The sequence below is a fragment of the Cygnus olor genome, chromosome 11 (genome assembly GCF_009769625.2).
Source record: "Cygnus olor isolate bCygOlo1 chromosome 11, bCygOlo1.pri.v2, whole genome shotgun sequence".
NCBI classification, from domain to species: domain Eukaryota; kingdom Metazoa; phylum Chordata; class Aves; order Anseriformes; family Anatidae; genus Cygnus; species Cygnus olor.
Window position 1 is genome coordinate 17,055,820 of NC_049179.1, and position 15,197 is coordinate 17,071,016.

General features: G+C 38.2%; 1 long non-coding RNA gene across 3 annotated transcripts in view; it reads left to right on the plus strand.

Annotated features, from left to right (window-relative positions):
• Positions 1 to 1,828: 1,828 nt before the first annotated feature.
• Positions 1,829 to 15,197, plus strand: part of LOC121076282 — a 105,614-nt gene continuing 92,245 nt past the window's right edge. Inside the window, exons 1-3 of one of the 3 annotated variants that reach the window (XR_005823444.1) lie at positions 1,829 to 1,958; positions 2,107 to 2,283; positions 2,515 to 2,597. This is a non-coding gene — a long non-coding RNA (uncharacterized LOC121076282). Of the gene's footprint in view, positions 1,959 to 2,106; positions 2,598 to 15,197 lie in introns of all 3 variants that reach the window. The other 2 variants (XR_005823443.1, XR_005823442.1) reach the window with 2 other exon arrangements.

The following is a 15,197-nucleotide window of genomic DNA, read 5'->3' on the forward strand; positions in this document are numbered from 1 at the left end:
GAATCAGTAAGTAAATCATTTCTCTAACTAGATGACAGCACTTGAAAGATAGTCAACACATTCAACAATCATAAAGTGCTTTGCTAAATAGATGGCAAGGATGCGTACTTAGAGGCAAGATTCTTAGACCCAATTCTGGTAATGAAGATGGCAGCGCAGTTTTGTTTTCATTCTGTAGCTCCAGAAGATGTGAATCTGAGACCTCTCCTTAATTTGCTTCAGAAGATTTCCCTCTCACTACCTTCTTCCTTTTTTAGTCCAGCTATAAAATAGGTATTTGATCACTTGCACTGAGGAATGAAAAGGCAAATCAACGTGATACTGCCAACCCCAGATCAGGGCAGGGTCAAGCTGGATGGAGGCTGTGCGTGTACGACATTGACCTGAAAGCACTGGCAGGCCAGAGCTCTTCACAAACACGAGTGCCTCCTTGTTTTTAAAAGAGAGGTTTGATTAAAGAATGCATTCAAATGAGTTGGCACAGAGATGTGTTAAAAACAATACACACAAAAGTGCCCCAAGTAAGAAGTAGTGCAGGTTTACAGCAGTGTCGCACTGCTTACTCCAGTGAAATGAGTTCTGATTTTGATCTGTGTAAATGAGATTAGACCGAGGCCTGTGTCTTATCTCTCTGGAACTGAATATCTAGAGATGACTTAAAATATCTATTTTGTGTTTCTAAAGCAGTCCTGCACCAAGACAGAGTATGAGGGATTTACTTGCTGAAAGACCTACAGAAAATACATACAATGGGAAAGGAAAACTAGATACAAAAATAATCAAGCAACTACAGGCTGGAAGAGTCTTTCTGTTTGTGACCATTCTTTTCCAGCAAAAGTAATTTTTAACCTGTGGATCTCTCAAAATTATTATTTTTTTTTAATCATTGTGTTCCTCCTGATAAAATTATTAACTAGAAGCAAAGCATATGTTGATTTTAGTGTTGATTATTCAGTTCTGAATTGTAACTTTATTTTCAAAGTTTCAAGTCTAATGAGAGGTCAGAAGAAATTTTAATTGCAAACTTCATGCTAGCTAACAAAAGCTCCTTATGACTGGGTGCAGGACTGAGAGATGGTGCTGTCTGCACAAAATAAACTCTTTAAAATGATGTTCCAAAATATTTCAGACTGATTCTTTTTTTTTTTTTTTTTTTTTTTTTTTTCAGAATATCTGTACTGAAGAAGAAGCAATGTCAGGCAAGTCTATAAATAGAACAGTACAGCATGAACTTTTGAACTGTGAAATCTGGGGGATGTAATCTTCCTGCTAAACAGAGGCTTACAGCAGATATTAAATGCTCTGATAGGAGCTTCGCCACTGTTTGAGCTGTCTATTAGAGGAAGAGAAATTGTGAATTGTTGTTCGCACTGTGCGCTGGCGTGTTAGTGTTAAGGTTGTTTCAGAATCACTCATCCTAGCTGAATAAGTTAGTTTGGCTATTTTTGTGTGTGCATGTTTGTGCATAAGCACACCGTGACCAAGCAGCTTATTGGCATTAGATGTCTTTATACTGAAGTGAAATAAAAAAAAAATGTTTTTGGATCTAAAATAATTAAATTAGCAGGCATTTAGATCTTATGATACACTTTTAAGTGATGGATTTGTTGGAATAATCAGGCTATATGACCATTTGCTTTTAGAAAAGAAATGCAGATTTTCATCAGCTGAAGGTCTGACCCCACAGGAAGTGCCACCTGAAAGAGTTTACAGAAATTTCCCTGCCTGCCACACCTTGAGCACACACAGGGCTATGCCCCCTTCTACACATGAACTAACTGAGAAGAAACATCACTTCCCAATATAACTGTTACGCTATAAATTAACATTCACGTCATAGCCAAATCCTCATAGCAGTTGTGCTGTACAGAGAAGCTGCTTTCCAGAGCCAGAGGGGCACAGTCTGAGCAGTTTGTGGAGAAGGGGACCAAGGCCTCTCAGCCTATGCTGGGCTCTAGGTGCTTATAAAATGGAGGGAAAGGCACTTGTAATGTGTGTTTTTTTTTTTTTTTCCTTCACTTCTGGTGGCGCCTGTGTGTTTGAAGTGGTTTAGCTGTTGATATTTTCAAGCAGGCCATAACAGCCACAAACTCTCCTATGAAACAGGACCAGAAAAGCACAAACTCTCTGACTCCAGGAGCTGGAATTTTAAGAAAAGCTGCCAGCAGTTGCACAGATACTGAGGAAAATGGTGGCACGTAATGACCAGGGCCACTGTGACTGAATATGAGAGGAGAGCCTGCAGCAAGGCACCACAGCAAGAACGAGGCTCCCCCAAACGAGGTAGGCTACCCAGCTGCAGCACCTTGCCTGCCCTCAGAACTACCATTTTGGTGGGTGGTGGATGGTTTTAGTTGTGGCCTCTGCGCTGCCCTGCCATAAAAGAGTGGGAATGGAGGCCCTAGGGTTTGGCTGCTGGAAGAGTGGATTGCTGTGGTGCTCCCTCATCAGTGCAGGCAGCTGTAGTGTTTCAGCATGGCCTCATCACAGTTGAAAGCCTTGTCCTTGCGTCAGGCTCCATCTTGAAGATCTACGAGTGTTCTGGTGGAGATGCTTCTGCAAAGCCTGGCCCCATCCTGAATCTGAGGATATCAGACGTGAGTAACCTAAATACTGCTTGCGATTTTTTCAGTTCCTCCCGGTTGTGTGTGCTAAGGCTGTTGCTGGGAGCTCAGAGGAGGGCAGACTAGAGATGTTGAGGGCTTTCCAAAAGCTAGCAGTAGCTCTGGGTGCCCCAGTTCCTTTGGACATTTTTTTTTTTTTTTTTTGTAGAACTCATTCAGCGTGGTGGTGAGGATGTTTTAAATCCTCATGGCTTGCACACAGCTGGCTGGAGATAGGATTGTGTCTTAATGGGTGGGGGTTCTTTCCACTCTTGCACTAATATTTGGGTTGTGTTTTTGGGAGGTCTCTTTGAGGCTGGTGCTGTGGGACATGGTGGTGTTTGCAGCGTCCCTGTAGTGTGGACACATGTGGCTCACATGGGCAGCAAGTGCTTATGTTGCCCATGTGGATTGTGGGTTCTACTGTTCATGAGCATCTTGGAAAACAGGCTTATTGGTGCATTTTCTGAAGTAGTCTTTTTGCCTTTGTAAACTTGAGTATCTTGATGAAGACCAGGTTGAGTAAGGCTTTATGCCTCCTTGACTAGGTAGGCCAAATATGGAGGACCTCTGGTACAACTGTGTCCTTTGGGTGCTGATCTTGCTTGGTGGGCTATGAGCGGAAGACAAGCCTGATGTGACACTGGCATGCCTAAATTTAAACTTTGGAAATCAGGGCAGGCTGCACAGGCCTCCTCTGAAATACAGCTCCTAGAATTGACTGCTGTTCTCCCTAGTGAATTCACAGGATAAATTGCTAGAGACAAGGGTTTCACTTACTTTACTTCTGTAGATAGACTAATGTATTGATTTTTTTTTTTTGCCATCTTTCTTTTCAAACCCGAAGGAAAAATTCAAATAAGACCTAATTATGACTCTCTGTTTCTGAACGGTTTGGGAAATTGCAGAGCAATCAATATTAAGTACACTTTACACCCATTTAGAGACATATTCTGTCCAGATATGTGCTTGATAGAGCTCTGATTTTTGTGTAATTTAGGCTGAAAAGTAGGGTAATGTGGATTTTCCAATTAGCTTATGTTAAGTCACTGTTCTTCCACCTAAATTTTTTTAATAGCTTGGTTTTTAAAAGCATGGGTGTATATGTCCAAAGGAAGCAAATAAAAAGGAAGATAATCTTTTCAGAAGGATGAAAGACAAGTGGATTAATGCAGAGTTTGAGACTTTGTGAGAAATTCAGGCATACAGACTAGTGCTGCAGGGAGAGCTTCTGCTTGTGAAACTGTCACTTGTTAATTAACTTAATGTCTACAGCGCTCTGAAAACATAAAGCACTATGTAAGTGTTAAGTATTATTAATGATGATGCCAATTTTGACATGTTTACTGGAATAGACTTTGCAGTACAATATACGTTAATGTTCTAACATTTAACTCATTTACAATGAAACTGTTCAAGATAAGAAAGTGGGAATGGAAGGCCAGCAAAGGCCAGCAGACTAGATGGAGTCTCTCATTGGGTGTTCTCCACAAGCACTCTCTGGGAATAAGGTTAAATCAAAGATAACATGGAGCTTGCTCGCCATCTTCTAGAACTCTGCAGGGAAAACCTCAGGTGTATGGTGGCGTGCACTGACTTATTGTGACTTTCAGTTGTCCTGTTAGGAGATCGGTTGGTCCCCAATAGCTGTAACACAATGTGCCGTGGCCATATGGCTAGTGTGTCTCGTCTGTCGCCAATAGACTCATTCCTGTCACAGACTACAAAAGGGGAACGGAGTAAGATGTCAGTCCTACATAGTCCGAGTGCTTTCTCCTCTAAGGGAAATCCCCACTGGCCAATTAAATTGGTTTGTGGCCCTTGTCTCTGTTGCCCTAAAGGGACTGCAAAAAGGAAAGATGTTTTTGGAGTGGTCTTGGTATTAGTGCCTGAATAGATGCTGAGAGCTAGTCAGTAGTATATACAGAAGTATATATTCAAAAAGTGAATACATTATCTTTCACAGTTGATTGTGTACTAGTAGTTTGCATGTCATTTGGATACAGAAGCATAGCTACATGTAGGTCCAGTAAATGGAATAGTTTCCTCAATGTCTTGGGCACATTTCCTTTAATAACAGTAAGCAATGCTTTTTCTGTGAGCAAAGCTATCAAGTTTGACCTGAAAAGGGGACAGCCTGATCTTGAGATATTTTCCTTAGATGTTCTTTAAATTATTTTTCATTAACATGCTTAATTCTCTCATGTCTTGATGTCTTCAAACTGGTGTAAAGCAGTGCGAAGTACAGAACAAGGCATATAGAATTCAAAACTCTGTATTTTTGCACGTTTCTTCCTATGTGTTACCTTTCAAGCAGTAAGTAATTTCCTGAAAAGTCAAGTCCAGTAGATGTCCTACTGGCATGGGCAGAGCAAGGGTCTGTTTAGCTTAATTGCTACAAGAGAAGTTTATGGATTCTTCTGCAGTTTGGCTTGGTTCTGCTAATGTGTCGAGTGTGCATGCACACACACACCTACACTCAACAGTTCCAGCCATATGAGACCAGTCACTCCACTGCTTAATTAAATTCATTTACTGACTGGCAGACACACCATCTTCCAGTGCCATGTGTATCCTGGTTGTGGTGGGAGATCTTCAGGGCCAGCTGTCTTGTGTTAGGGACTGAATTGTCGTGTCCTCATTTGATATGAACTTTGGCGTTGTACTTCATTGGTCAAATGCTGCAAGCAGTATTGGAAGAGGGGGGGTGGTGTGGTTACTTTAGGAGCCTGAGAAATGATCTCTTTCAAGAATAACAGCAGCAAGGGAGGTGGACTCTAAAGTTATTTCCCTGTCTCTTACTATATTTTCAGTCCGTTACCTTAGAGTAGGGCTTGATCAAAGACTGAAACCAGCCAGGACTCTGTCCTTCTCATGGATCCAGAAAAGTAAAGAGGTGTATTTTTCCTTTTTATATTGGAAAATGATGTAGTATATGAGAATATGGTACTGTTTACAAGATGAATCACTTATCTGGGTAGGAATCGCTGTCTAGAATCAATGCTTTCATCTGTCAAAGCATCTAGAAAAATTACTGCCCTCCTACACAGACAGATGACCAAGGAATGGTACCTTGGGTGGAAAGGTCTATCAGTTCATCCAATTTTCTTGCCCATCAGGCACCAGTCAGCTATTAGTCACTGGGTAGAGTAGTCTTGAAGCATCTTATCGGGGCAGCTTTGAACCTCTGATACTCAAGCAGTGAGCTGCAAAAGGGGTTTCTGCCTTGGTCTCCACTGAGCTGACATATCTTTTGATATCCAGATGTCTCCTGAGTCAGCTGGTTTCCTATTTACAGAGTGGCAGTGCTGGGATCTGTACACAAAATTGCCTCACCCTATCAAGACTTTGCAGCCTATTTCCCATGCAGAAAAGTGAGCAAAGCAACACAACAGAAATTAAAGTAAGATAAGACTTCAGCAGCTGCTGGTATTCTAGTACGGCTTGGGGTGATTTAAAAATCTAGGCATGATGAGTCAGTGTTGATACTGGAACTATGTTAACTATAAGTTCCATGCAGATTTGAGTCTTTCAAGACACATTGTTAAAAGTTACAACCTTAAAAAAATGGGGGGGGGGGAGGGCATTGTCTCTTGCCCTCATCTAAAGTACAGTAACAGGCTGTCATTCTAAAACTGGTATATGGACATAAACTTTGGATACTCTACTTACTGAATATGATGCAGCTAGTACATCGACCCTGTTATGAAAGCACAAATAGTCAGAATAGTGTCCTTAAGGCATTGCTGTCTATTATAAATCAGTTAGAATAATTCATGCTATAGATTTCCCAATGCTGAAAAGCCTCCTATTCAGCTCAGTATAAACATATATCAAATCTTATAGATTTTTTTCCTCCTTTGTATGAGTCAGATTTAAAGAATTCTGCAAGAGAAGAACAATGCACTGTACAGACAATTCCTTACAAACCTTTATAAATAGAAGGTGGAATGGAAAGATATTGTTTCAGCTCTGGAATCATTTTAACAGCTCTAGTCACACCTTTGTTATTAAGTTTGGAACATGTTGTGTAGGAGCTAACAGTAAGCCTGTATGTAGAGCATACAGGGGCTGTGTCTGGAATCAGGCTGAAAATGCAAATAGGACTTTCTTTTCTGGTTTGGTTTCTCAACACAAGTTAGAGCAGCTTGCACCAACTGGTAAAGGCTGCAAAGGGCTGTTTTGCCAGCTGGGAGGTGCAAGGGTGTAATAATGCTGCTGGCATGTTGCCTGTGCCAGCCACAGGGAGGAGAGTGGCAGAGAAGCCAATGTATGTCTCAGTGCCGTTGAAGAGGAGAGATTTTCCACAAACCAGGCTTAAAGACAGCTTGTGCCACTTGGGAGTGAGGCACCATGGCTCTAAAGTAACCGGAGACCTGCCATGAAATATTTACGCTGTGACTCTCTGTATACTTCATATCACTTATTTAATATTTCTAAATTTTTCAAAAAAAAAAGCTAAATCCAAGTGATGTAAGCTACGAGGAGCTGGCTAAAGCACAGTTCCTTAGGTTCTGATAAATGGCCTTGGGAGTGAAGGAGTTAACTGACCATCATCAATTACAGCATCAGAGGGGGTGATTAGGGCTGAAATTGCAGGGAGGTTTTTAATTTAGCCAAGTAGAGGAGACGCCCCCAGCTTAGCCAAGCTCATCAGATCATACACTTCTTACTGCTTCATCCGCTTACCATGCACTGCCACTCAGAGCTATTGTGCATGGAGAGGGCACCGCGCAGACACGATGATACAATATTATTCCCTTGTCCAGAAATCCACCCGAGACTCGCTGTCACTTTGCCTGCTGCAGAAGTGCCATTCATACAAAATTCCCATAAAGACCCCCAAATCATGAATCAATCAGCAAATTATGTAAGGGAAGAAATAACACTATTTTTAAGCTTAATGTGAACTAATTTCTCCACATGATTTTTTTTCCCTCTTCAGTCTCTTGCTGAAGTAGCTGGGATTGCTCCTAGGAGTAAAGATGCATACAGGCTTATGTGTTAGGATCAGGGATGAATCAGTTGGATACTTGTATTTTGCCTGGATCCATATGTATTTAACTGACATGTGGTGTATGGGAGCGCAATATATAAACAGCTCTTAACTCTTCAGTGTGTTTTCGTGGTAAAATGGGTTAGCTAGTTGATTTTAGGCATTGCCTTTGGAATAGGGTGGTAAACTCTGGATTTTAGGAATTCAAGGTGTTTGTAGGTGAAATTGCAAGCAGATGCTTTCGTAGGGTTAGCCTTCATGTTCTTCCTAGGGTAAGGAGAAAAGGAGAGGAGGACTACAATAATCCTACCAGTAAATGCTTGGGTTGATGCAAAAACTGATGCAAAATTCACCAAGGTGACTGGACTTTGGCAAGGTGAAGATGGTTTTGCAAGCTGTTTTCACTCCTATGTCTTGAAACAAGCTGCTTAGTTCCATTGAAAACCTGAGAATAACAAGATCAGGTTTATATTGGTGCAGCATTACTGGAGAAGGCAGGGAAGTAGCCCTAGGTGCTCATTCCCTTGGGTTTTGCTGCTTGTAATGTTGTAGAACTACCATCATTGAGGATGAAGTTTTGTGCATGATCATGTAATTAAAGATTGCTTCATAGTGTGCAGGCACATGGAGGCTAAAACAGTTGCCCATGAAGCATTCAGCAGTGTTTTATGTATGGTGTTTGACAAACCACTTTTATTTTTGATTTTTGTTAATATGGCACTTTGTGCAGTCATGGAGACACTTAGCATATAACATCAGTCACCTGTGTAAGCCTAATGAACTCATGTAAATGGAAATAAGGGTCTTCTGAAGAGTATTAAAAATGAGCTGCCATTTTTCAGTGTGCTGTGATGCTGGAGGAGATTTGGCAGCCCTATCAGCCCACCCTTGATTTTGAAATGTGAGCGCTCAGCTTTTTCCTTGCCGGGGAAGAGTAATCTGAGCTAGTCCTTGAAATGGTCTATAGTGAAGCAGTGGATATCTTAACTTCAGAGTTATCACTGAGTGAACCTTACTCCTTACTCAAGCCAATTCCCATTGATTTCAGGGGAATTACACCTGAATACAGAGAAGAGCAGGGCTTGAGTAAGTCATACTGTAACCTAATGCTGACATGTTTCTTCTCCAACCCACCGTGGTTGTGAAATATGTTACTGAAGTCCTTCTGATACAAAAACTGATATATTGGTTACTAAAGCCATTTTACAATGGTTACTTCCTCTTATGAAATCCATGTTATCTATTTAAGACAAACTGGCAAGAAAAATCCACCTCCCAAACCTGAGAGCAGCCTGTGGAGCTGCAGTTGCTTTGCTTTCTGGGTGAGCTGTGAGCAGTGTCTCTGTATGGTTGCTTCCCTCCATGGTGCTCTTTGCAAAGGTGGAAAAAGGAGCTCCTTTCTGGAGTGGGTAGGACTCAGAGTTGGTCAAGCCCTTTTGCCCAGGTCTGAGCTGGCCACTGTAGGATTTACTGCAGAAAGTGTTATAACTAAGGGTCTGGATGGAAGTGTTTTTCATGCTAGAAATGAAACCCAATTTTTTTTGGAATGGCTACAAATCTAGGGCTTCATGCAAAGGGCTTGCAAGTTGTTAAATGATCTGAAGTGGAAATTAGAGATGCAGTTTTTCCTGGGGAGCTGGGACACTTCTTCCCTCCTGCATGTAAACTTATATTTAGAAATACAACATGACTGCTTTGTTCCAGTGTGCTGTTGGGGGTTGTGGTTAGGGTCCTCTGCATTGCCTAAAACTTGCATAGGGTTTTGTAGACCCTAGCACAAAAGCCAAAATGTTTTCTGGGACCTACCAAGGAGCCTCAGCAAGTGCGTCTTTGACAGGTCTGTGCCAGAAGTTGCTACTGGCTGTTTTTCAGCTGTCTGATTTTACTGTAGACATCCATGCTGACCCGAGAGTTATTACATGCTACAGCTCCTGTGTGATGTGTGCAGCAGCTGCTTGTCCAGAGTGATCAAGCTTCGTATTTCAGACCCCAACAATTTCTATGCTGTTGTCAGTGGGAACTGCACCATGGGACAAAGCCAGTGGGGAGATCTCTGCAGGTTTTTCCTTATTGTGTATTTGGGGAAAAACTCCCTGGTCTGAGTAGGCAGCAATTTTTCTGCTGGGGGACAAGGAAAGACAGGAAGCGTTAACATGCCCCAAAACTGCCCTGTAAAGGCAGCTTCAGAGATTTCTTCTCACAGAGCCTTAATAGACAATGAAAAGTAGCACTCTACCCCTAGGACCAGGCACATCTTCTCATGTTATTTAATTTTGGTGATGTTCAGGCAATAGTATCTACAGCTAGCATTACTATTCATTCAAAATAGGTTATAAAAGGAATAAAGCTGTTCTCTGAAAATTCAAGTACAGTTGGCAGAAAGTCAAGCTGTGGTAGTTCTTTAATTTGATAATAGCTCAAATCAAGAGGAAAGAAATACTGTGAGCCTGTTAAGGGTCCTGGTCTGAACCATACTGCATTCAGAGAGTCTGACTCTCTTATAAAGATTTTGATCCCATTGCAGGATTGGGGCCTAATTAATGTGTTTTCTTTGGAAAGAAAAGATTTGGATTTTTGAGTCTGAAAGCTTGCTGAAGTGATTCATACCTGCTATTTCTAGTGCCAGCATATTTCATATTCTATACATTTTCATATTTTCTAATTTCTTAGTATGAAATATGGGCAAATATAACATATTTACATATTTGTTATTTTAATATAAGCTGTATGCTGCATTCAATAATGAATATTGTTGACTATAGTAATTAAGTCTTATTCCGGGTCCAAACAGCTATTTACTTGTCAATATTAGTGAATCTAGTTCATCTAAAACTGCAAGCAGTTTTCTGTTTACTATATAAACAGTAATTGCCTGTCTAAGTATTTGCTAAAATATTTTTAAAATCTAAAATCAAGATCACAAGTGGATTTCAATAACGCAGTTAATTTACTTTAATTTTGGAATTCTCTCTGCATGGGAAGAGAAATATGAAGAGTAATTTCATCTCCTTATAGTTGATTTAATTGTATATACTTCTGATGGATTAAGTTACCAGTTAATTGTGGAAAATGCAACACCGATATTATAAAAAGAGGTTTAAAACAAAACATTTGCTGGCTGCTTTGCATGCTATTTTAAAAAATACTTAACATTTATAAATTACCACTGTAAAATTAATAATATTAGTTCCATCTTTCCATTTTCAACTCCCCAAAATAGATGATTTTAATCATACTTATTGATATTATCTATACAATAATTTTTCATTATGCAAATATTTGTCTCAATTTCTGTTGTAATAATGTGATGGAAACATTTTCGTTGCTTTAAAATATGCTCAACTGAATGCAGAAGACAAGGGAAAACTGTTATGAAAACCAGAAGAAAAAAAGGCAAAGCTTTTTGAAAAAGAACAGCTTTATTTCTATAAAATTTAGTATTGAATGTTCAGATTATTTCAAACTATATTGTGGAAGAATGAATGAGCAATTTTGTATATGTGCATACATAACTTCTTAAATTCTGATCTTTAGTGACTTTCCTTTCTCTCCTTACTGAAAACTGACACTAGATTAAAATTGCTTTCTAGGGAGTAGGGTGTCTTGTTAGTCTTTATATGTGTGTAAATAAAATAAAATAAGCTTCTGATTCACATTTCTTAAAACATTCTAGAGGTGCCTCCTTCTAGTGAGAAACAGTAAATTGTGTTGTTACAGAGGATTCTGAAATGTTTATCTAAAAGTATAATTAACAGAGCATACTAAAATGAAATAGTCATGTGGAAATAGAGATGTTTCAAATTCATGCTCCTTTCCTATTTGGAATTTAAATTTTGTGAAGCGAAAAACAATGTTGGGGATTCCTTGGGACAGAATCATACCATTAGATCTAAGTTTTCTGACTTGTTTTTTGTGTCATAATATAATTGCAATCTCAATGTATGCAATGCTCTCTTTTGTCAGGAAAAAAAGTATTACAATTTCTAGCAGATAACTTGCAATTAGTTCTTATTTATTTTGTGTGGACAGATAGCTTAAAATGAGGACAGCTTTGTGTGTTGTATTAGGATTCCAGTGACTCTGGTACGGTTCTCACTCTAAAACAAAATAGTTATTACTCATGGTTCAAAAAAATCAGGGTTGTCTGAAATCATTTATTGGATATATTTTCTCTATGGATTTTCTTTTCTGTAAGAAGTTGCTCTAGTGCTTTATTGTTTTATTAAATAAATTTACGTGTATATAAAACCCCACAAGCACAAATGTTGCCTCAGCCTTTATTATAGCATCACTCTACAGCTACAATTTCAGCCCTAAGCTTAACTTTTTTTCAAAGTATGTGGTTTTCATTAAACCTGTAATTAGTATAATTAATAATTATTCACTAATTGAAACGCAGGTTAACAAACTTCCATATGTAAAAGTAAAGGAGGAAAAATGTCGTTCATTCACACTGGGCTTTATAAGCCTATAAAACTCTTCAAAGGACTTCAAGATATCAAGCAATCTTTTATTCAGCTAAACCTACCCCCCACCTTCACTCTTACACACACTTAAATACGCAGTATGCTCACAGCTTGGAAAAAAAGCAAGAAAAGCCTTAATGGATCACTGATTTTAACCAAAGAGTTAGGTACGTATTCCATATAAATGGTTTCAAAACAATTTTTGTGTTAGTATTAATAATTTTCATCAAATGAAAACAAGCATCTTAACACTATAGAAAGCAAAGCTTTCAACTGAGGGCTTATTAACATAGCTTTTATTTCAAGCTCAGAACATCTAAAACAATTACACTGGAGCAACTGTGTAATTTGCTTCTTTCTCTATCATACAGGTATAGACTTGTAGACAGAGGCTAATAAAGATTTAAGGGTAAAGTGAAGAGTTAAGGTCCAAATTTTGTTCATCTTTACACCCATGAGTAATTAACCCATTTGAATAGATTATGAGACAAATAACATGAAGAAAGGTATTTACATGTGCATAGGTTACAATACCCAGTTCCAGCTAGAGGCTTTACAACTGATGTAATAAATCAAAGAACAGAATAATTATTTCTCAATTTACCATGACATATATATCTTGTCATTACCCTGCTTATATGTACCTTTAAGAAGTGGTAAATGATAAAGATGTATTTAACCACATCAGTTAAACAGAGCTAGCACAGAAGTAAATACTATTTTGCCTTTTTTAATAGAAAACCACTTTCAAGTTATTTGTTTCTACTAGAAACAAAATATTTTCCTTCTGGAAGTGAAGATCAGAATCTCATGCCTAGGACACCACTATTTGTTCTTAAATGGTTTCACATTTAAATAATTTAAAACATTTTGCTGTTGGGTATGTTTTTTAGGAGAAACACTAGAAAAATCCTATATTTAATTATGCACTTCATGAGCTGGGCATTTATCAGAAATGTTTATCTGCAGTTTAAAATGAGGTGTTTTTGTTAAAATTGCATACAAAGTTATTTTGATCAGTAGTATGAAATCAACATACAGACTGTCAACGTGTGCTTTTTCTGCTGCTGTTTGGAACTGATACAGTTATAATTCATTCAAAAATATCTCATAAAATTTTGGTTTAAGAACGTAACACTGAGCTGAAATTGAACATCATCTTAAATTAAACACTCAAATGTTTCCTTAATATCAACCTCAGAATACAACTGAGTAACAAGTCATGCACAGATTACTGCTGTGCTGTCTAACAGTGGGCACTGAAATATAATAGGCTTCAATTTCATAATACTGCCTTTCAAAATCTGTTATATCTGTAGTTATTTGTACATATGTACTTTCAAGAACGTGATTCAAATTTTCTCAGGAGTATATACACCAATCAGATAATTTAGAGTATAAATTAACAAATACTCTTACAGTTCAGTTCACTGTTATCTTTGCCCTTTTTAAAATGGGAGAAAAATAAAGAGGGTAATGACTTATGCTTGCATGCATTTCAGTATATTTTGTACACATTTGTTATTGATAGTCATACATTCATGACTACAAATGCATACAAAGGTATGTGCTTATCTGTTATAATGGTAAACAAAAATTGTTAGAGCTCCCCAACCAAGATTCAGGAAGTTTCTTCTTCTCGTACATTGCTGACAAATATCAAATCCAGCTCAAATAGTAATCAGATATTCAGGATGACTGAAACAGCATCTTTTCCTGACTTAATCGGTCTAAACAGGATATTAAAGAAGTCTGTAGACCTCACTGTACCTTCAGCTTCCCTGCTGACAGTTGCCAGCTTTTTAAAACAATTTTTTAAGCCGGGTTTGGGGAGGGAGGGAGTAAGAGAAGGTATTTTCAGTTATGGAGGATCAGCGAGAACTGCGGTGTGATGGTCAAGCTTCTCTCAGCTCTTAAGAGTGTCTTTCATAGCTCAAAAATATGTTCAAACACTCAAATATATTTGTGCACTGGTTGTCGTGGTGGTGGGTGTCACATCCTTGTTAGTACAAAAGTTTTCCAGTGTTGCTAACAGGTGATAACTGGTACTATAACTGAAGCTGTAGTCTGCATTAAAACCTCAGGACCACAGTACATATTTATCACATCTAAAGAAACCTACTGCAGTGTCTAAATAGACAGCAACAGTTAAATTTAACTTAATTCCCTGGTCTTAGGGGGGAAGCTTGCAATCTGCACTTGTTTATGAACATGAAACTTGATTCACAGGATGGAAAATACCTAATAACTAGAAAATTGGTAATATATTCTTCTTAGAAATGTGTGCTCTCTAAAAATCAATACAATAAACTTGCTCCTTGTTCATTATCTGACTAGTAAAATGCTCTGTCTCAATAGAATTTCATCTACACTGGGTAGATCACCCAGGAGAGTAAGAGACCTGTTATTTAACTGCTAGATTTTGCTTTGATTCTTAACTTGTGGGTAATAGTTAAGGATTTTATTATTATTATTGTTTGTTTTTCTTATATGAAAATAACTCAACTACATTTAAATATAGCTTTTTCTCACCCACGCTGTTAAGAACTACTTTTTAAAATTTAGTATATTTTAAGTAATACAGAATCATTTCAGTTCTTCTTTGTATAAGCAAACATTCAGTGTCAGATCTCTGAATATTCAGAATACTGCATTTTTCTTTCTTTCTCTTTCCAGTTCTGTTTCTTTTTCTCTAATTTCTTTAGGAAGTAATTTTAATAGAGTAGATCAGTTTGATCAAAGTTTTTTTTGAGCGATCAGTACACTTATGTGACAGTATGGAGATCTCATAAAGGGCTGAGTCTTCAAGCAGGTTTTCTTGTAAAGACATGAAGGTTATGTGTGAACTTACTGTTGTATGATTTGGAATGCCTAGGTAGTGTATATATGCACGTATTTTGGATACTGGAAAATAAATCAAAAGAAAACAAATGTTTAAGGCAGGATCTAATCTTTACCTATATCTAGGCAGCATTTAGCATCTGTGGGCATTGTCATATCAAGATTAATATTAAATATTAACTCAGATTATCCTTTTTAAATCTTAATTTTGAGCGTAAATTATGGGTTTGAGCCCTACATTTATTTTCCAATATGCAATGCCAAATCTGCATTTCATATGTACAGACAAAA